General features: G+C 37.1%; 1 protein-coding gene across 4 annotated transcripts in view; it reads left to right on the top strand.

The window, feature by feature from the left end:
* Positions 1 to 22,765, top strand: part of LOC117402588 (leucine-rich repeat and fibronectin type-III domain-containing protein 2-like) — a 153,245-nt gene that overhangs the window by 76,167 nt on the left and 54,313 nt on the right. For all 4 annotated transcript variants that reach the window (XM_034003903.3, XM_034003901.3, XM_059024543.1 and 1 more), the window contains exon 3: positions 19,262 to 19,350. The gene's annotated coding sequence lies outside the window, so the exon portion shown is untranslated. The remainder of the gene's footprint in view (positions 1 to 19,261; positions 19,351 to 22,765) is intronic.

Here is a 22,765-nt window from a genome sequence, read left to right as displayed (position 1 = left end):
CCCTTTTCTGCATTTTTTGCAGAGTTTATTTAAGTTAAATTTGTTTTAAAAAGTAAGTAAACCACAGCAATGATATTACTTTATGAAAATGTGTCTTTTGCCACTTTGCTTATTGTGCAGAAACCAAAATGCCAGGGATTTTTAAAAATACCGCAAAATGTCTACTTTTAAACTGCATATGCCTGCAAAATCTTTTTCTGGAATAGATCATGGTAATTAATCTTCACAGAAACACAGCAGAGAAGCACACATATATTATTGTAGGATAAGTAATAAGTAAAAAAAAAAAGAAGATATATGAAGATATATGTTCAGGGCTATCATTGTAGCATGGCCAGGTCCTGTTGTAGGTGAGACTACTGTGGGGATAAAAATGGCCAAGTCAAGTACATTATTTTTTTTAAGAGTACTGCCTGTTATATAAAAAATGAGAGGGGTATTTTAGTCCCCATTGTGCATTGTTTGACTTTGACCTTTTTGTATCATTTTTTCATAGCACATTTGTTATTATTTACAACTGTAAGTCGCCATGGATTAGGGCGTCTGCTAAGAAATAAATAAATTAATTAATTAATTAATAATAATAATAATAATAATAATAATAATAATAATAATAATAATAATAATCTCAGTGGTTATCACGCAAGTAAATAAATAGGAGTCAGATACGTTTACAATAAACACATTTCACTCTGCAGGTTGTGTAAAGTCTACTGGTACAGTGATCATAAAAGGTTTTCCTGGTCTGTGATGGTGGTCAAATATTTATATAAAAAATATTTCAAATTGATCAATGAATCGATTAGTCAGTATTTTAAGACCCTTACTCCGTAAAGCGCAAATGATTTTGAATTTGTTATGGAGCATCATGTGATTATCTAGCAGTCAAAAAAAAAGCCAGCACGGTATGCACAAAAGCTGTTAACATAATTTAATAGGATAACAGAAAATGGAGTTTATATTTAATTACACCACAATCATGTTGTTTACAGAGGAGCGACTATTTCAACAATTACTTATCACTAATTTAATGATCTTCTATATTCATAAAAGGGTCACGGTTCCTATGCTTCTCAATGTGCAGCTTATAATGTAATAAGGATACAAGTATAGTGGATGGAGGAACTCACAAGACACTGCAGCTTTGTCATATACATAATACTTTGCTCTACATTTAAACAGCAATATAATTAATTTTACACTCTAAACATTAATATAATAATAATAATAATAATAATAATAATAATAATAATAATAATAATAATAATAATAATAATATCTTTATTTTTATATAGCACCTTTCATAGTGGACCACCATCACAAACCGCTTTACAGAGGTAGGCAGTGAACTGTGCATTATATGCAGAGTCACTTACAATAGGACACTGATTTAACATCTCATCCACAGGATGAAGCACAAGGAGGTTAAGTGACTTGCTCAGGGTCACACAGTGAGTCAGTCAGTGGCAGAGGTGGGATTTGAACTGGTGATTGTAAGATATGTAAGGGATAATGACATTGCTGTGGCATGTTACGAAGAGTCAATAAACCAGAAGTCCAGGGCTTTATCTGAACAAGGGTGTACCATTACTACAGAGGAACATGCCACAGCAACGCCATTATCACTATTGTACTAGACCTTTTAAAAGTTGTTTATTTATTTACCTTTGTTAGTCTGAAATAATCATTGTAGTCCACTGAAAGAGTTCAGTTTTTGAGAGCGTCTGTATGAAGGGTTTACTCGGTAAGCAGTGGTTTTCGAATCGGTGTCATTAACCGGTGTAACTCTTCTCAGCCAAGATTTATTTGCCGTCTGTTGACATTTGTATTGATGAATAACTAAATGCTAGACCTCCATAGAAAACAATCAGACAGCAGTGTCTGGTTGTTGTATAATTCTGAATAATAGACATCTTACTTTTATAGCCCTGAAGTTCAGTTATGATTATAGGGTGGCAAGAGGTAGTTAGGACAATTTTTGAAATATTGGCAATTGTTACAGTAAATTGAAACATTGCGTTCTTTATAGACTTGAAAATAAACATTGCTTTCAGAGGTAAATCAATTCATGCAAAATTGTAGCTTTAATAGGTAATAATAAAATAATGTGATGTTTGACAGATACACTATTCTGATATCCTCAGAACATCCTTCAGGTGACAAAGGCAGTTCCCTGGTTTTGGTGGCCTCCATAAATTGAAAATTAAATCCACACTTTTAGCAGAACACACACTTTCACAGCTGGACCCAATCATGGGGTTTCCATGCTGGGCAATTTACACGTGAAATGGCGATGTGCGTGTACGTTTGGGAGAATTACTTGGGTAAATCAGGTTTGTGGCCAAAAAAACGGCCAAAGAGAGGGATAGGGTAAATTCCATTTACTCGTGTAAATGACCAAACACACGGGAAAACCACGCACAGTTTCGCATGGAAACCCGCATTTCACGTGTAAATGTTAATGAGCGTGTTTTCCTTAACTATAAATATTGCAAGGGATCAGGTCAGTTGTTACTGTGGATTCCAAGACGGCAGAAAGTAGTGGCTGATGGGCGATTTTATGGTTAGCAGTGGAGTAGTTCACTTTAATGCTAATGTGGGCGGCCTTTTTTATTATTGTTTTTTGCCGTGACTGGTCTGCCATGTTGTATATATCTTGTGGGTTTACAGTTCTGTATAAAACCACTTCCCACAAACTGCGTTATGCATTTGTTATAGTATTAAAGCAGCTATTTGAGAATACCCTTGCTGTCAAAACTACGCTAAAGTTAAACACAAAGAGCAAGTGAGCTGCTTAACTGAATTAATTCCCGTCCTTTTTTTTATCCCAGCTATGTCCAAAGACAACGCGCGTCTGCCCTCCACGTTAATAAATATAGTTTGTGAACTGGATGTCATAAGCCAGCTTGATTGCCCAAAACAGCGCAACAACATCCATTAATGTTTTCATCATTAATATTTAACACAGCAGTAAATCCAAAACAACTTAAAAGAAAGGAGAGCATCTCTGACAGCACGAGCCTCCTCAAATCGCTGCTGTCCAATTGAAACTGGCGGCTGAGGCCACCAAAAATAGCTTCTGGCGGTTGCTTTCATCATGCTCATACCTGGATATTCTGAAGTCTTCCAGCAAGCGTTTTCAGTATGTGGCCAGTATGATTACTCTTAAAACCCACAATATGTTTATTTCCCCGATTGAAATAAACTCGGAAGTCATCACTCACTGTAGTAGGCCAGCCATTTAAGGTGAATTGCCAAACTCTGGCAAGGACAGGATCATTTCGTGTCTCTTCTGCTATGTCTCTAGATGAAACTGGCAGTCTGTCTTCATGACTAAAAAAAAAAATGTTAGGATCTTCTACTACTGTTTTTATGACATTTCTTAACTCCAAAAATCAGACCAAGCGCCTCTTTCTCTATCTGAGCATAGTTCTTTTCACTGCTGCAATGGGATGTTAATTTCCATCTTCCATGACATGGGAGATTACGGCTCCTATTCCATATGGAGATGCCTCACAGGCTAATCTGAGTGGTTTGCCCGTGTCATAATGAACTAGTATGTTACTAGTTAGCAGCTGTTGCTTGGGCACCACTACAATTGGTGCAGCCCAGTTGCTATGGTGGACCTTTGAAAGTATGTTATGAGCTTCCAGTCTGTCTAATTCCTTCTCAACGGGTTCTCGCAGTGCGTACGGTACTGATCTGGGTTTGTGAACAATGGCTCTGCTCCAGGTTGTGCTTTTATCCGAGCTTTGAAAGTTTTAATAGTTGTCAGCTCTTGCACAAACACTCTAAAATCCCTTTGATGACTGTGCTGTTCAAGGTATTCACCAGTTCAGTTTTATATTCCTCAGCCAATTTCACCCCAGCAGTGCAGGTCTATCCCCTTTTGCAACTACCAAAGGCAATACAGCAGACTGTTCATTGTATTTCACCTTGAGTTTAACCTGTCCCAGTATTGGTATTTTCTCTCCAGAGTAGGTCTTAAGCTGCAAGTTACTACTTTCTAGTGGCCTGTGCAGCAGAATCCTCTGGTACAGGGCTTCTGGGACAATGCTTCCTGTTGCTCCTGTGTCTAACTGCATATTTACTGGGGTGTCTTCTAATCACAATGAAATGGAGATTCGTTTTTCACCTTCACTCGCAGTATACACTGTATATAATTCAAAACGTCCCCGCCACTGCTGTCACTGTCTTCCTGCTTCTCAGTCACAATGTGTGCACTTCCCCCGTCTCTCCTATTTCTACAACTACATGCTATATGCCCAGTTTTTTTTTTACATTTGTGGCACTGTTCTGTTTTAAAACGGCAGTTGCTTGAATTATGTTTTCCTCCGCATTTGTAGCAGTTATTCTCCTGTGTGTTGCTTTCCTCACCCCCTCTAAAGGTTTTCTTCTGCTGGAAAACGGTGTGTATTTGCTGTTGTGAGCGTTCTTTCCCTTGCCAGCTTGCGTCTCTGAACACAATTATTTATTTTACACGGCTGTGTTATTGATTTCCCAGATAATTCCTGAGCATTTTTAGCAGCCATTTCCATTGCTAACGCAATCTCGGTAGCAGATGCAAAAGTTAAATTCTTCTCGGACAATAGCCTCTTCTGTATAGACTCGCGTTTAAGGCCAGACAAATCTATCACTCAAAGCTTCAGACAAAAACGGTCCGAACTCGCATGTATTTGCCAGTTGTTTCAACACAACAATGTAATCAGCAATCACCTCAGTTTTATTTTGACCTCTCCTATGAAAACGAAACTGCTCTGCTATAATCACAGGTTTGGGCTTGTAATGCGTCTGCAGTGCTTGTACTCGTTCAAAAAGTTTCATTCTTAGTTTTTTCTAGTGCGATTAAATTTTTAAGCAGCCTGTATGCTTCAGATCCTATTACAGACAAAAATACACTCACACGTTTTCCATCTTCTCATCTCATTATCAGCCAGCCAGAGTTCAATCTGCTCCATATAGGACTCGAAATCGTTTTTCTCCTCTCGTAACTCAGCTAATTTCCCGATCAGAGCCATGGTCGCTGCAAGTTGCTGTTTGTCTATTTTTTTTTTTTTTTTTTACTCAGACGTTCGCAACATCCTCGTCGCCAGAAATGTTGTAGATTGGGGGTTTCAGCAAAAGATTTAGACTCACACTGTGTATTACTTCTTAATGAACACGCTTTATTATTGATCACACACCATTCACCATGCACTCAACTCTCCACTGAATTCCTTCCTGAATAACCTTCCTACCAGACCCCATCTCCCTGTAATAGGGTTCCCTGGTAAATGGATTGGTATTAAGTCTTTTTTTTTTTTTTGCTATCAGTCAGCCCTTCTGTTATATCAGTCTGGTATGTCTGCCTGTTTGACGGTAGGAGAGTTTCGATTTGAGTGGCTAGTTTTACTCTGAATTTGCCAGGTGAATTCATTGACTTTCCTTGCAAACAGTGATGGTATGTGCTGGGAACGAGTGGAGATTAGAAGCAAAGCACAAAATATTGAATTAAGAAGCTCTAAAAGTATGATTATAATTTATATGATTATTCTTTTTTCATTAATTTTGGTTTTCAGTAAACTCAAAATTACTAAGGTGTCCAACATTCTATTCTTTTCGATGCAATTAAATTATATTAAAGGAGCTCAGCAAAATTAAATGATGTATTTTTCAAGAATGCAGTTTAAGAAATGTATTTTTTACTGCGCTTAAAAACATTAGAACACAATTTAAAGTAGTAAAGAGAAAGGTTTGTTAAAAGCTGACATTAGTTATTCCTTAGAAAAAAAAACTGGGTCATTGTGATGGTTGCAGTTAGATTGACAGCTGGACTGGGGGATTGTTTTCACTGCAACCTAACTCTCTTCCAATTTCTTATTCTTACTATGATTGGCTGCAAAGACACCATGGCTAACCAGTGATTGGATAATGTTGTTCGGTGGGTTTTTATTGTGCACAGTTTCCTAGTAACTGAAGACATTGTATTCTGAGAGATGTAGTTTTTGGTGGAAGTTTTAGGGGAAGCAGGACTGGAAAGGTAGAATTTCTTGTGTAACAGAACATACAAAAAGGACATAGTTAATATGTCCGAGTCACGAAGCCCAAATGTCCAAAAAATGCGACCTCGAGTCCAACAACTCTGATACATTGCATTTGACTTTGCTGATGCTATTTATGTGATCTTATGAGATCAATATGAAGGGTGGTATGGTTGTGGTTTCACATTGATTTTTTAAGATACTTGTTTCCTGAGGGTTCAGTCAGTCTGCTGATAACAAGCTAACAGTTGGTAAAGGACAAAATTAAATCTCAATTTTGGTGGTGCCCACAGAAATTCCTCTGAATTTCACTTGGTAACAGCAATATCACAGAATTGATCCTATCACATAATAAGTTCAGATCTAGTTTTTTAATAAGGATTTACACAGGGTCATTTTTTCCACAGCTTGATATTTGCTGTTCTACCACACTAAATAAATATATTGGTATGCCTGAAAAACATAGTCAGATCTCCAAATGTAAAATACATGTTTTAGTTACTATACATGCTATACGTTTATCTTAGACTAATTTTTTTGATAGTGTGCACATTGCTACCATTGAAAAAAATACACCAGGGGTGGAGTTGAGACGGCACTGAGTTATTTTTTTTCTTCCTGTCAGTGTAGACACACAGAGCAGAACAGACGTGAGGAATGAAATAAATTCAATGACTTGGATTTTAGAAATTTGTTTAAGATCTGTGTTAGAGAGGGGTGGTGTGACAGGCTGACCAAGGTAAGGAGACTCAGTCAGGATGTGCAGGGAAATTGTTTTAATTAAACAAAATACACAAAACAAAAGGCACGATGGCCAACCAAAAAGACAAAGACAAACACAAAAAAACAGACTCACTCTCACACAGGTCTACTCACTCTCTCACACAGGTCTACTCATATTCATCAGCTGGAAAAGACTTTGTTTTATATAGTCACAAGAAGAATGTTCTTGCAGGGGAGTAACAAATTTTGGATTCAAGCGGAACACAATAGGTGTAACAGCTAATTAATATGAATTTAAGGTAATTATTTTTAACTCAAAATGTGTTTTCTATAAATTATAATTGTTGAATCTAAAAACAGAAAACAACATACATCTATAAGGTAAGTATGAATCTTAATAACTAAATACATTGTAGGATATGCATTTGTTACCTGTCTGATTGAAGGGGTTCGTTAGCACACAATGTTGTTACAGAAAGCATTTAGGAAATTGGCAATTGTGAGATACAACCTATAAAAAAACAAACCAGGTAGACAGCTTGAGTTAAGTTTATCATTTTTAACTGTGAATTTATTGATGTTTATTAAAGGAAAACACACATTAACTGAAATGTGTGGGTGTAAAATATGGTAACAAAGCAGAAGAGCACACACTCAACCTTATACATGATTGCAGTAAAATACATGGACAACATTACATTCATATTTTATTAAAAACAAACCTTCAATTTAAAAAAAAAAAAGGTAATTGCATTTCTTTGTTGTTGTTTTTATTTTGCCAAGATCACGGCCAAAGTAGTTAAGGCTTAGACGTCAACTAAATTTCTATGGGGACTGGACCTTAAAAAGAGTGACTATGGTTTAATTTGGTTCTATGGTTCTAACCCAAAACAGTTGCTTTATGATGTCACTACAAAAGAACAAGTGAAGCCATTTTAACAAGTCTGATTTGCCAGAATAATTTGATTTGAAGTGGGTGATGCCATCACCACGGTAATCCTAATCCAATTGAGAATGCTGCCAACAAAACTAGACTACAATCATGATGCAGTTAAAAACATTGAAGACAGTGACAAAGACTTACAGTCCAAAATCTTACAGTAGTTGAAATTTTCTTAAAGTACTTAGTATATCGACCTTTTAAGTACAGGGACTACCCACTCTTGACATCACTCAATAGCATTAAATATAATTAAAATGAGGTAGGAAGTAGCTAGACTCTGAAACCCATTCCATTTTATATTTTAATGAATAACTTGAGTCACATGCATTGCTAAAAATAAACATTAAACAGTGAATTCCTATTTATAAAAGTAAGTGCTTGACTTGATTTTAAGTGTTAACATTTAAATACCACTCAGCTGATTATCCAATTTAAAAACAACACACTCCTTTCTAGTACATTTTGCAAAGGTGCTGCATTTATCGACTTGCAGAGAAGCTCAGTTAGCGGGACATTTGCAGACTCCTTTTTAAAAAAGTACTTCCCAGCTGGGAAGCAGTTTCAACTTGCTTCTCCTAGACTTTTAAAAGGGGAGTTCAGCCCCATCATGTCTATGTATAAGACAAAACATTAATACATAGTCTAATGCATGTATTATTATTATTATTATTATTATTATTATTATTATTATTATTATTATTATTATTATTATTAATAATAATAATAATAATAATAATAATAATAATAATAATAATAATATTGCAAGATGGGATGCTGTGAAGTTTAGAAAGATTAATCAAATAATAGATTAGTTAATTACAGTATAAAATTTTACAGATTTTTTTTTTTTTTTTTTTTTGCCATTAAGGTCCCTGATGATTTCTGTAATTTCTAATTGTTCTATTGAAAGATATACCTTAAAGTAGAGATTCAGCTACATAATTAAAAACAAATGGTTACATAACATGCATAAAACAGCATGCAAAAACGAATTTCATACTTCAACAAAAGTATTTGGTTAATCAACATATTTCATATGAAACCCATTTGTTGCAAATTATTGACAATTATTGAAAATGATTTAAAACAAACACGTGATGATACTCACTTGCCCCCCAAAGGATGGACCTCCGGCTCCTTGTGAAATCAACCACACCGTGACACAAACAAAGACAGCACATGCCGATGCATAACATAGGCACAAGATCAGAATGGTTAGTGATTTAGTAGGATGTGACTGTGTATACCTGCCGCTCAGTGGAGAGGAAAAAAAACCCTTGAGGCTGATTAGGGGAAAACCTCTGGTGGCCCCGGCGGACGGGAAGCCCCCACTCCAGGCATACTAGCAATTTTAAAATGAGCAGCAACTATATCAGAGGAGGATGAATGAATGTAAGAATCCACCACAGAAGAGGACCAGCTCCCCACATTCTTGGTCAGGCTGAGAAGGAGGCCTGCTCTGGAGACTAGGGTGGAGAGGTGTGTTGAGAACCAGTGACGATTGATGATAGGGGGAGAAGCGGCCTTTCCGAAGAGTAGAAATTAGCAAATGGAGAATGTCCGTTGATATAGACAGGCATGAAGGTGAGGCAGGGGGAAAGCTGTTAAGAATCACATGGAGGGTCAGGTGAACTGCTGGTATAGAAAGAATGGAGGGAGATGGAGAGAATCCCTAGCGTGGATGATGAAAGCCAGGATCCGGTTTTGATTGAAGGAATAGGATAAATCCGATTCTGGGCGCAGAAGGTTGAAAACTCTGACCAGGCTGTAGAATAGGAATCTCTTGAAGAAGGGGCGAGGGCTGCAGACATGTAATGCTATATAAAAATAAAGATATTATTATTATATTATTATTTAGTCACAATTCGGGGAGTTGAACTCCGTCTCAGCAGTTGTGAAAGCGCAGCAGCAGGAAGCCAAAGGATTGCAGTACTGAGGCACAGAGCATGCAAGCTGTCTAGTCACCATGGCAACTTACCACTCCCCATAGTTCCTAGATGAGGGCATTGCTGTGGTAACCATGGTCTGTGAGGCACGGGTAGAAAAGTTGCAGTACAGCAGTGTCGTTGGAGCATGTTATGTGACCCGTCAAAATCACAAGCCGCCACTGGTTGAGTTTGTAATGGGTTGGATAGGTCTTTAAAACGTTGAACGTACCTGATGGAGGTCCAGGATAGGATCTTCTGATGGAATGCTAAATTGTGCTGGCTCTGTGGGAGCGGGGGAGGGGCGCTTGATTGCAGGCGAGGAGTAAAGACAGATTCAGCAGACAAAGCTTTGTGGTGAATTTAAATAGAGCTAAGGCAAGGCAATTACTGATGACAGAAATGCCAATGTCTTATCGAAAGAGCTTTGAAAGTTTTAGCGGAAGGCCAGTCTTTCAGATGAAGATGCGGACAAGTTGAGTAATGGAGCTGTGCTTTTGAACGGCGCTGTTGCTGGGCTGGAGATGGGATGGTTGCAGGAAAGACTAACGTTGGAGCTCATGCAGCCAAATAGAGAAGCTGAATGAAGAGAAGAATCACAGGAGCAGGTAGGAAATAATTGATAATATCTTGGCAGCGCTGTGCAGAGATGTGAGCTGCAGTGAAAGGAGCAAGGCAACGAAGTTTAGATATTAGCAAAGACATTAAGATGAAGCACGAAATGACAGAGTCTGAGCGTTTGCTACATAACGAAACACTAGACGCTAGACAGCGAAGGTGCAAGTGGTCAGAGCTTAAATAGAAAATAGGTACTAGTTGACAGGAAATTAGAGGCCTCCAGCTCCACGCCCCCCGAACTGTGCAGGCTAACATTATATATAAAGTATATATAATATATATTTACATATCAATCGCATCCATCCCCCTTTTTTCTAGCATTTACATTTGTCAATGTTTTTGGGTGACTGTTATAAGTAGCAATCTACAATATATGTGGTCTTAGTTGACATTTTTCATTGTATTAAAAGATGAGTTGCTCTATAAAAAGAGGAAGAGCGAGTCACATAGCTTGCTAATTGTCAATCTTATACAAGCTGTCAGCAACTTACTATTCTCATTCTCTTATTGGTTTTTACTTTCTGTCTCTGCACAACAGTTTTCATATAGTCATTACATCTGATTCACTCTAAAGCTAAGTATGAACCTACCAGCGAGATTAACTTGTATGATGTGAAAACATATAAAGCAATTTAGTAAATAGTGAATATGGAGCCAATTTTGCTTTTGTTTCTTTTGAACTCAGAGATCATCAACGATGCGTTTATGAAAGCAAATAAATATGTATGCATATTCATTCCTCCTATTGTATTAATTTAAAATCCATGATTTTTGCCCACTGTATTTTGATTGTGTGTGTATATATATATATATATATATATATATATATATATATATATATATATATATATAATGTAAAATAATTGATCAGAAGGTGGTCAAAGTCAAATAAAATATCTTATTTACAATGAAGTCTTGGGTGTGTCAATGAATCACCCAAGGGGGAAACACAAGCAGCATTAGTACAGTTAAAGAGTAGCAGTTTCTAGATCAATTAAACAGACCAGTAACCTGTGATCACTGATGCAGACTGTTCTTTTTTCAAACTCATTTGAGCTCAGTCCCTGTTTGCCTATTTGTTAAAATTACACCAGACCCACTACACTATCAATATCAATCAATCAGCTGTGCCTTGCTGTGCTTCCCCACCACGTCGTACTTAAAATGAAACCCATGAGCCAGCTGCTGCCCTTGTTGTTCCGAAGCGCCTATCCTGATTTTTCAACAACAGAATAAAAAAACAAATGTAGTCCCCAGCATCAGTCACTTCTTAAAAACGGTTTAAACTGGCTTTCTTTATCTGTACAAAAGCTTAATATTATATTCCTCCCTAGGTGAATAAAACGCTCACAATGTGCATCACAGTTTAATTTAACATCCCTTGCATAAGACACGCTTCACCCCTGTAAAACATGCTCCTCTTGTAAAATATGTTACTTCAGTATACTAAAAGCTGAGTGGTAAAGCAAAGAAATGTAATAAAGCAAATAATAATAATACTTAGTTGGACCAATCATACTTTAATCTTTGTTTACACATAATATATCATCAATACATCAATTAAGCATAAACGGTGCGTTTCTTATACTGTCAGACGATCTAAATATAACATTTCTGGTTTTAGTATGACAGGCTCAACTGTAACGTCAGCATTTAGCTGCAAGAGGAAACAGGTTTGTATTTAAATGCGTACAAGGTTTCGGCTAGGTGCTAATTATTAGATGAAGAGAGGTGTATAAAATGAGTGGGGGTGAGAGCTGACAGAGATTCAGAGATCAAGCAAAGGGAATCAGATCCTATCAAATCTCTAACCATGAACGCGAATTACGCTATTATTTACACACTTCACATACTCACATATTATTGTACAGCCATAGCTGTTTGTTGAAGTGTTTATAAAGAAAGAGGAGAAACCATTACTTTGGTTATTGTTGTGAATTCAGCTGTGTAATTTAATATCAAAACACTCCTTTCCCAGAAATATGCAGCAGCAATAACAATGGGCTGTTTTTTTTTTTTTTTTAGGCATTGCCCTGAGATGTAACATCTTGCAGTTCGTCGACCATAGCATTTTCTGAGCCTAAATGAAAGCACTGAGCAACGTCACTCCCCTTGCATGATGTAGCTGTTGCACCCCTGTACAGTATTTAAATAAACTGATGAAATACTTTTTAGGTGCTTAGACTTTATCAAGTCAAGTTTGCCCTTGCCCTTCATATACAGTACACATAATTGTATGTAATCAATCCAAACAAGCTCACAAGATAAAACGTTCATGTAAAGGAAGTGTAACAAACTGCAAATGTAAAATCAATTGGATAGAGATTTTAACAGTTCAGGTCAGTTGTGTAAAGCCCACGCAGCACTTCTCAAATGAGACTCTTGCTTGTACAATCAGGATTTGGGGGCATTGTTGTCTTTGTAGTATTGTAGTATTCACTGAATTTAACCCCACTTTTTATTCATGATCCCTTTCACAAGCCCTATTTTAATTTTAGCATTAGCATGGTACTCAGATTTCAGGGAAGGAGCAGGCCACTGTGAGTAAATTGCCAACAATAATGCTTGCTCATTACCAATGTCAAGTGAAGGTGAAATTGCTAATCAATTGGGTTCAACAGACAAGGATGTTAGTTTATATAATAATTTTATTATATTATAATTATATTTTGGAAAGATAAAGCTATCAGTACTCAACAGTCTCCTTGTTAGTAAATGCATGCGCGATGTCCAATCACATTTTGTCGAGTGTTGTGGTTTAATATTCAAGTAGTCAGCATGATAACCAGAATCACGGATGGAAGTAATTGCAGTTTCTCTGTGAGATGCAGGTAATCATACATAATTGTGATTGTTTTTATCAGTTTTTTGCCAGACCGAGCAGGTAGCAAAGATGGCAGACAGATGAACCAATCAAAATGCTGAACTTTGTGATGTTTTGAATTCAGTAGACATTTTGACAGGAAGACCCGATGCATAACCAAAGTAATTCAAGTAAGACTTAGCTTCCAAGTTGGTATTGTATTGCTGCACTTTTTCAAATCCCATGGCATCCCTAAAAGAAACATATTTTAAAAGTACAACAAAGAATACACATTTTGTTGCAGATGTACTTATTATGAAGAAATTTAACCAAAGAAAAGGAGTTTTATTTGATTTTGCTTCTGTCGGTTGACAGGAATCTCGGTCACAAAAGCACCAAGCATAAAAATTTTGTACTGCCAAAACACCCTCGATTTATTTGTTTTTTGGAGAGAAGACCTGCGTGTGCACATGCAAATAAATAGTCAGTTATTAATTATCTGTAAAGCACCGCAATGTTGAAAAATATATTGCAGGAACACATACAACAAAGCAGGAAGCTAGTGAAAGTAAAAAAGTCACTAATAATAATAATAATAATAATAATAATAATAATAATAATAATAATAAAATTAACAAAACCACTGACTCAGACATGGAGCAAGGGTACATTATTAGCCTACATACAAAGAAGATATGAACAGATGAAAGTGTATACATCCAACTTAAGTAAATAAACTAGTATTCAAATTACATTTACGAACCATGAATATTAAATGAAGAGCTGACAGACAGGAAAGTAGGATTTTCGTTGAATAAATATAAGCAACGGCAAAGACCATGTAAAAGTGCAAACCTCATTTATACATCTCTGTAACCTAAATGAAAAACCTTTACAAACAAAAACACTTTATATTAATAATATAAGCAATATCCGCACACCTAGGTGTGTTGTTCAGCATAAGGTGAAGTGCTGTTAACTAGCCTAAGCCCCCACCCTACCAAAGTGAATTGGTTGTCAAGTGAATCTGGCAGAATGGTCCTAAAAGTTCCAAGCTGTGCTATTATGGAGAGTACCCACTGATTTGAAGTAACATATGTGTTTTTTAGTAGCCTCTGCATTGTACTGGGACATTAGTCAATAAGAAACATAAAATAGTGGAATAAATACAAATTAAAAGAAGTGCTGCATTTTACCTTTGATTTAACTCCAGAAGTGCTATGCTGTGTACTATTCGGCCCAAAAGCTCAAATGTGCTTGCCTGGAGATCAATCCACTGTGAACACAACCAGACATTCAAGCTCATTAACATCTCTGTTCACGTTAGTCTTGCATTATTTAAACATAAGCAGTGTTATACAGTGTTAATGATGGATTGATAATCTAGGAACACTGAATGTACAAGAATAAATAATGTAAAGAAATTATGTCTGTGTAACTAAAGTGTTGAACAATCTCTCGTTTTCAACATTCAGCACTACAGCGTGAATTGCTTTTTAATATCCTGGATCTAATTTAGAATGTGTCTTGAAATCGAATGACAGAATCACACCCTTTAATCACGCAATTTAGGTTTATACTAGGTGTTTTAATCTTGACATTTTCTATTGATCGATTAATCATCCCATCTGCGATCGATCAATTGTACTTGTTTGCTAGTGATATTGAAATTGTATTGAAAGACAATTACAAGTAATACAAAGTATTAAAGCTATTTACTGCAACTGTTTCATAATGCCAGCTGATGTTTAATATACATATATTTACTTAGATATAATTTGACTATTTGAAAGTATTTCTTCATTCTGAGATCTTGGGAAATGTTGGGAATACCTTCCAGCTGACATTTTGCCACGGTCTTTAGAAGTACCAGATATTCCATATAACTAGAACCCTGTGTTTTTTGCAAATATGCAATAGCACGAAATAAAACTAAATGCAAATATAAAACATTGGTTGGTATAGGAATGATTTCGTCCCAGTGGTTTTGATCACTATATACGGTTGGTTCTTTTATCAGTGATTCTTAAAAATGGTCTGCACTGTAGTATACATTTTGTATCATTAACTGATGAAACAGTATGTGTCATTATCTAAAAAAGGCATGAATTGACTGAGTGTTAAAATCGATTGACGTTGGTGTTTTGTAACTGAACTGTATCCCGTTAAGATCGCCCACGCAGCATTTGACAGGCTGCACAAAATGTCAGTTTATCAGTCGAGATGATTATTGGTTGTTAGTTGCGTTGGAAATTAATTAACGCAGCATTTGACAGGCTGCACAAAACGTGACAATAAGCAGGTTTGTGAGATGATATTAAGAGAGGTAATTTCTCAAAGAACCTATGGTGGCAAGTGGTTTCTCAAAAATCGTGATAATAAGCGGTGTATGATATTAAGCGAGGTGATATAAAACGGGTTAATCTGTATTTTGTATTAGTATGCTAATTATTTGTTTTATTTGAAGTGGTGCAAACTTTGCCCTGGAGCAAAGGCTGTTTTGGTTTTGAATGGATTTGAATGAATGAATCTGCTTTGCTTATTGTTTAAATAGTGAGAAAGCCCAAGCTTGTTGGATACTGCTTCAGTGCAATGGGATTGAATTCCTATCAGTTTTTTTTAATAGGTAGATTTCTGTATGTGCATTTATTACAATTACAATAGTAGGGCAGCGTGTATATATATCTCTTCCACCCTTCTCCATCTCGGCTGATGACTGCCTCCTTCTTCTCCTCCAAAATCGCAGACATCCACAAACTCTTCATTACCTCGCCTCCTCCCCCACCCATACCCTGTCCTCTGCTCACTCCCTCCCTATCACCCTCCTTCCCGTCCCTCTCGGACCCCGATCTCTGCTCGCTGCTTCAGAGCCATAAACTCTTGTACTCGCCTATCGCTGTCTTGACCTTTCTGCTCCCTCCTATCTCTAGACTATCATTTCTCCCTACACCCCCTCTCGCTTCCTCCAACCTCCGGCAGACTAGCTGTACCCCCCCTCCACTCTCCCGCCTCCAGAGCCCGCTCCTTCTCCACCCTTGCCCCTCAGTGGTGGAACGACCTACCCACGGATATCAGGACTGCTCAGTCCCTGACCACCTTCCGGCGCCTCCTCAAGACACACCTGGTAAGACAGCATCTGTAAACCTCACAACTCTCGACTATACTGGACTATATGGCACCCAATTGTACCAGTACTGGCATCAGCTTGTACTTGCACTGAACTGCTCCATACCTTGCCGCATTCAACTACTGCTTCTAACTAGAACTACTTACTGTGTCTTGTATTTGATTTTACTCTTATAGGTAACCATACTCAAGTTTTTTTTTTTTTTTGTAATTGCTCTTATTTGAAATCATTCTTATCCATTTATCATACTTACTACGTGTTCTTACTTTACTCATATAAGCAAATATTTACCATAAGTTTTAACTGCTTAGTCAAACTTGCTGTTATTTATAATTTACTGTATTCTTTATTTTGCTCTCACTTGACTTTGATCTTATTGTTCTTTCATAACTGCTCTTATCTGTATTATGATATTCTGTAATGTGATATTTTATTATGTGATAACTTGTACTGTGATATTTGTAACAATTGTAAGTTGCCTGCTAAGAAATAAATAAAAATTGCATATATAGCAGTATAACCACAAAGAAAGTACTCACTTAACCAGGTTACAAAACAAAATAGTGCTTAACAGCAGGCATCTCGAAGATGTAAAACCTTTATGACCTTAAATTTAGAGTTCTCCTGGCTGTCTGTGCCCAGACAAATGACTCACTTAATGCCCTGAATATACATATGTGAAAATACATAGAATATATATGAAAATTACTGTCAATGTCAAAATATCCTTAAAAGAAATGTAGCTTCAGCAATTTCAGCAGCTAGCCTGTGTTTTTCTAATTTACATGTTTTACTCTTTGCTATTTTCAGGGAAGAAATTAATTCTTTCTGCATTATTGTTTTCATCGGAAAGAGTCAAGGAGGGTTGCAGATTTCAATTGAAAATAATGAAAATTGTGTTGTGACAGCAAACATGCATCCTTCAGATCACTGGGATTGTTCATTTCTCTCGAGACAGAGACTCATGGCAGCAATCAATCAGTAGGATGGGGGTCTTTTAAAAAGGCCACTTGCATGAAAATATGTTTTACTAATTTAATAGAGAAACAGCAGCATATCTCAAGAGTGCTCCCTGGGGTCCTTGTCTTGTCATAAGTTGCAGAGTTATCGACTGCTAAAGAAGCATTTTTACTGACAGGAGTGACAATTATTTTTTTACTGAAACAGAGTGACATGTGTGGGATTATACAGGGTGGTTGTAAAATAACTCGGACATATATCATTGCTACAACATAGGATACATTCAAATCATCTGCTTTTTGGAGCATCTCTACACTGACAGTGCCCCAGGGTTGTATGTCAACCTGTGATGCTATCAAAGAACTTTGGCTGTGCCTTTTTTTATTTTTTGAAAATTAAGATATGATAAAATACACAGAATAGCCGACAATTACCATACACTGTCTATGATTCCTTTCATTTTATCTGTCTGTATATAGTGATACAGCATCGTCATAGAGATCCATCTCAATAATATGCTTCCCATTTATTATTGTTTATTTATTATTATTATTTGTTTATTTAGCAGACACCTTTATCCAAGGTGACGTATTATTATTATTATTATTATTATTATTATTTATTTCTTAGCAGACGCCCTTATCCAGGGCAACTTACAATCGTAAGCAAATACATTTCAAGTGTTACAGTACAGACATAGACTAGGATGTGTGAACTATGCATCAGCTGCAGAGTCACTTACAATTAAGTCTCTTAAGTGACTTGTTCAGGGTCACACAATGAGTCAGTGGCTGAGGTGGGATTTGAACCGGGGACCTCCTGGTTACAAGCCCATTTCTATAACCACTGGACCACACAGCCTCCTAAAAAACAATATCAGATTATGGTTATGTTGCTTCGCCTCGATTCAGCACCAAACTAAATTAAAGTGTTATCTGTAAAAGGACATAGCATAAAGATAATGTAGAGCAGCAAAGTCAGATGTACTGAACACTGAACGCTGCAATATAAGGTCTACAGATACCAACACACAACCCCCACAGATGAAAATTGCAGCACATTCTTTTCGTTGATCAACAGCTCCTTCAGGAACCATCCACTTTTCGGCATCAAATCAGCAGTAAACAACAGATATTACATTTGAAATTGTAAACAAGTGGAATTAAGTAATTGGAATCAGTGTTTTTGATTTCAGGTGAAAATTGTTCCAATGACGATCAGAGAGTGTCTAACCTAATGATAACAAACACAAATACCAACAGATGCTGAGAAGCCCCTGGTTTTGAGTTTGACTTGAAGTAGACTCTCTAGCTGTTGACACAGTGTTACACCGCAGCAACAAACAAGTGTAAGACAGGGGTGAGGTTTACAGCTGGAAATGAGGGAAGAACTTGTGAACCTAATTGGACCTAGCTCTAAATGTCTTCCAGCACAATTCTGCAAGAGACGACTTTGTTCATGAAAAGTGTCAGCATGGGCACCCAGACACAGCTGCCATGGCTGGGCGTAATGTCGATTGAAAGTTTGTTGTTGCAGTGTAATTGTTTTTTTTTTTTTTACTGATCTAACAGATATAGCTAAAGCAATCTGATCTTCCTCACTTGTGACATTACAAAATAAATTATATTTATGTAATGTCTCCATGATAGGTGTTATAAGGAATGGTAGTAATAAATATAATGGCGCCTGAGAAAACTTCTCCCTGTAACTTGCTTTTAAAGCAGTTGAAATGTTAAGCTGGCGGTCCAGGGGTTGTTGTTTTTGGGTTAAGGTTAAGCTGCCACTGAAAGTAGGGTTGAGGACAGTGCCTCTTGCCACCTGCTCCATGATAATAAGAGAAGACGTCATTGGTTGAGACTGAAGCACAGAGTGGGCTGGTTTTGGTGAGGTTGTGCTGCTGAAACACATATAAGCCCACCAATTAAAGCTGCAAGGAATTCCAATGTTTTGAAAAAGCGGATGGAGAAACTAGGTCTTTCTGTATAATTCAGTGTAGCATATACTGTGACAATGTTGATTTTTAACAATATATTTACAACAACAGGTTTTGGTTTTGGTACATTGTTAGGCTCCATAAAACAGAGAAACCTCCTTGTGAATGAAAAAGTACTGTACATTTAACCTTTTTCTTTTCTGTGGTAGGTTGGAACGTCAAACTTCACAAAGCACAGCCAGCACGTAAGAGGACTCAAGGTGCGAGTGGCCCTATGGCAGAATACTGCACAATATAGGTAAGCACTATTTAGGCTTCATGCCTTGAGCCTATTATTCAATCTCCTTTATCATTTGTGTTGGGGGTTGATTAGCACATGTTCCCAGGGGCGGCACTGAAGAAATAAGTCCTGCACTGAGCCTCCAGCCATTCCATTGCAGATTTTGATCTCCTCCGTCTCAGATTTGGAGGTGGTGAGTAATTGGAAGGAAACCTCTTGGGGAAAACGGTGTGGGGGCTCAGTAGAGAACAACTCCTTTGCATACATTTGGGGGACTGTGCTCTCTGGAGTAATTTGAACTAGTTTTAACTGAGGCCCTGTCTGCATTCTAGAGCACAGTACTACTTTCTGGACTACAGCCCTTAGTTTTCTGCCAATTATTCTTATTTTTTTTTTTAAGTTGCAGAAATAGCAGGAACAGAGTGTTGTGGAAACTACATGCTGCACTTGAAGTCCTTTATCACCAGCTTCACACTTAATAGGCATTGACATAGTTCTCTGTATCAATTGGTAGAGCAACTGCATGTTAGGCTACAAACTGGTTCCATGGTTCCTGCATGCCATTTTTCAATATGAAATTTCTGAACTGAGATTCACTCATATCTAAGGAGGTCTTAGTGGTTTAATACAGAAAGGATTAGCCAATGGGCCTGTTGATTATGAAGATATTCAATAAAGCCTGACTGGAATCAAAACTTATTATAAACCCATTGTTCATATTAGAGCAATGCATGTAAAAATATGGGTCTACAAAAGTCTTTCTCAAATAACCATCCAGACTGATTTGTTCAGCTTACAGGCACAGTTGTGACTGACACTAATGTTGATGGTGATAGTATTTTGGAGGATTGGTGTGCCAGAGATTTGAGAGACTTTGTGAATGTCACCCCATTTAAAGTGTTTTCACCAATCTATAGCTATATGAACATTTACTTTGGTTAAAGTAAATAATAGTAATAATAATAGGTATGAAAGTTTTTGCTTGCCTTTGTTTTGTGCAAGTTTCACATTTTCCTCTTGTGTTATTTGGTCTCTTATTGGCCTTTTGAACATTAACATAAAATGACTGTAATAGTAAATGTGTTCTTGCTCTGAAAAGAGCGTGTTCTGTACAGACTAGACTGACACAGCTCTGCAGGAACGCTTCCAGTTTGACAAGAAATACAAGCACTGATTTTAAGAAATCCCTGCCATAGAAAAAATTGTTTCAAGTTTTATTTTTTCCTCCAAATAAGGTCTTGTAATGGGGTGCAGCCTATTTTGTGGTGGTTTTGTATTGTTTAGAGTGGATATGAGTGAGTTTGGGGTGTGGTTCAGTGAGTGAGTCTGTGTGAGAGAGTGAGTGGTTCTTTTTGGATAGTTTGTGTTTAAAGTCTGTTTTTGTGTTTGTCTTTTTGGTTGGCCATCGTGCCTTTTGTTTTGTGTATTTTGTTTAATTAAAAGTATTTTATTTTCCCTGCACATCCTGACTCTGAGTCTCCTTAGGCGCTATCCCACATCCATTAGCCTTTCATTTGTTACAACAGGGCACACTAAAGTCTTTCTTCGCCATCAGCCCGGGTGGTTGTGGGCAGTTTATGAACTGCCCGGGCAGATGCCTAAATGACATAAAATTCGAAGTTAATTCGGCATCTGCCTGCTGCAGCTGGTGACTTCGCCAACTGCCCTGGCATTAAGGCAACTGTCCGATTTCGGCAAAGATCCATATATATTTTAAATGGAGCTACTTTTTATTTTGACCTACAAATGTATTTTTTCAGGATGTGCTTTTGTACTGCACACTAGCTTTAAAATGTAATGTTTGTTTTGTGAAAATATTTGAAATGACAAAACAGTGGACATACTGCAGCAACTTTGAATTGTATTTCACCAGTCAGTAAATATGTTGACTGCACTTCTTGATTCTTTAGCGTGACTGTGTGCTGTGCTCTACCTTTGAATTTTAAGCATGCCTAATTGTAAACATAATCTACCTAATGTTAATAATGCCTGTAATTTTGCCCCTGCCTAAGTCAACCCCCCCCCCCACACTTTTGCCTTAACGACAACTTTACGCCCCCTGTGCATTGACTCGGCAAAATCTGGAAACTCATTCTTTCTATTTTTTTATTTACAAATTCCTCGCCTTACTTGTATTAAAACAATAGACATTTGCAATGAAGAGAAATGGACTCTCAAAGATTAAATATGTTTGACTTAAAAATTATTTTCCATTATTGAATTAGGCCCACTGTTCTTAAAGAGTAAGTAGCGGGGTTCCAAAAAGTATAGCGTAATGTGTCCCCACGTGTTGCTACAACTGTTTAAATGTACCTGTAATTTCTCTTTTCATTATTAACATCCTGACAACTTTCTATATGTATAATTTTAAAGTGTGTTTCAAAACTCTTTTCAAAATGGCCGCTCTAGTGCACTGAGGTTTGAGATCTGTCCTCTAAATCCCTGCAGGAAGTGGTTTAAAAACAAACAAACAAACAAACAAGTGCTCTGACTTTTCTGTTCCGTACCACATAATGGATCGTTTTTGCTGTGTTATCTGTTTGACAATGTGGGCAATAATCCTTACACTATCAGTGCTAGAGCTGTCATTTTGAAAAGAGATTTGAAACAAATTTAAATAACAGGCACATTATTTAAACAGTTGTAGCAACACCTGGGGACTCATAATACTATTTTTCGGAACCCTGCTTTGTACTCTTGAACCCAACAATGCATAGCAGCAATATATAGACATCTGCCATTACACCCCATTGAATACAATAAGTCAACACATGGCTTCTAAAAATGTGCTTCTGACATACAGTTGAACTGATGTGATTAACTCTTCAAAATTAATAGTATGGGTTCAATATTGCCTGCCCACTTAAATTTCCCACCCTATTTCCACCTCCTGTACTCAGGAAGGTGGAAGATCATAGCGGCTGTAAGAATTGTAATGATACTTACTTCTGCCCATCCCCCCCCCAAGAGCCTCTTTTTTTTATGAAGCTCTAGAAGTTTGTGTAGGGATGAAACATAATGTGTACCCACTGGGAACGGCAAGACTGTGAGATTGACAGGATTTTATAAACAGATATCAATCAGTGATGTGGAGTGAGGATTTGAGCTGACAGATGATACATCAACAGTTTGGCGGTTTGCATCCTTATAAGGTTATATGTATGTATACTGATGCACAATGAAAATGCAACAGTCTAAGTTTTACATCAATAGCTCACTGGGCACATACATAATGTTATTTACATTTTAAATAGTGAGCAGATAGGTTTGTTGATTGTTTGAGTACTATTGTTCCTTGGGATAACAAAATACTGAGCTCAAGTCATGGGATTTCAGAAAAACGCCAAGTGCTCAGTGTTTGTTATTTGAGTTGAGTTAAAATTGCCAAAATTAATTGATTAAGAATCTGTATATGACCATGCCCCTCTGGAGT

The sequence above is a fragment of the Acipenser ruthenus genome, chromosome 5 (genome assembly GCF_902713425.1).
Source record: "Acipenser ruthenus chromosome 5, fAciRut3.2 maternal haplotype, whole genome shotgun sequence".
In the NCBI taxonomy this organism is placed as follows: domain Eukaryota; kingdom Metazoa; phylum Chordata; class Actinopteri; order Acipenseriformes; family Acipenseridae; genus Acipenser; species Acipenser ruthenus.
The sequence above is the reverse complement of the archived record's forward strand: the minus strand, read 5'-3'. Positions and strand labels throughout refer to the sequence as shown.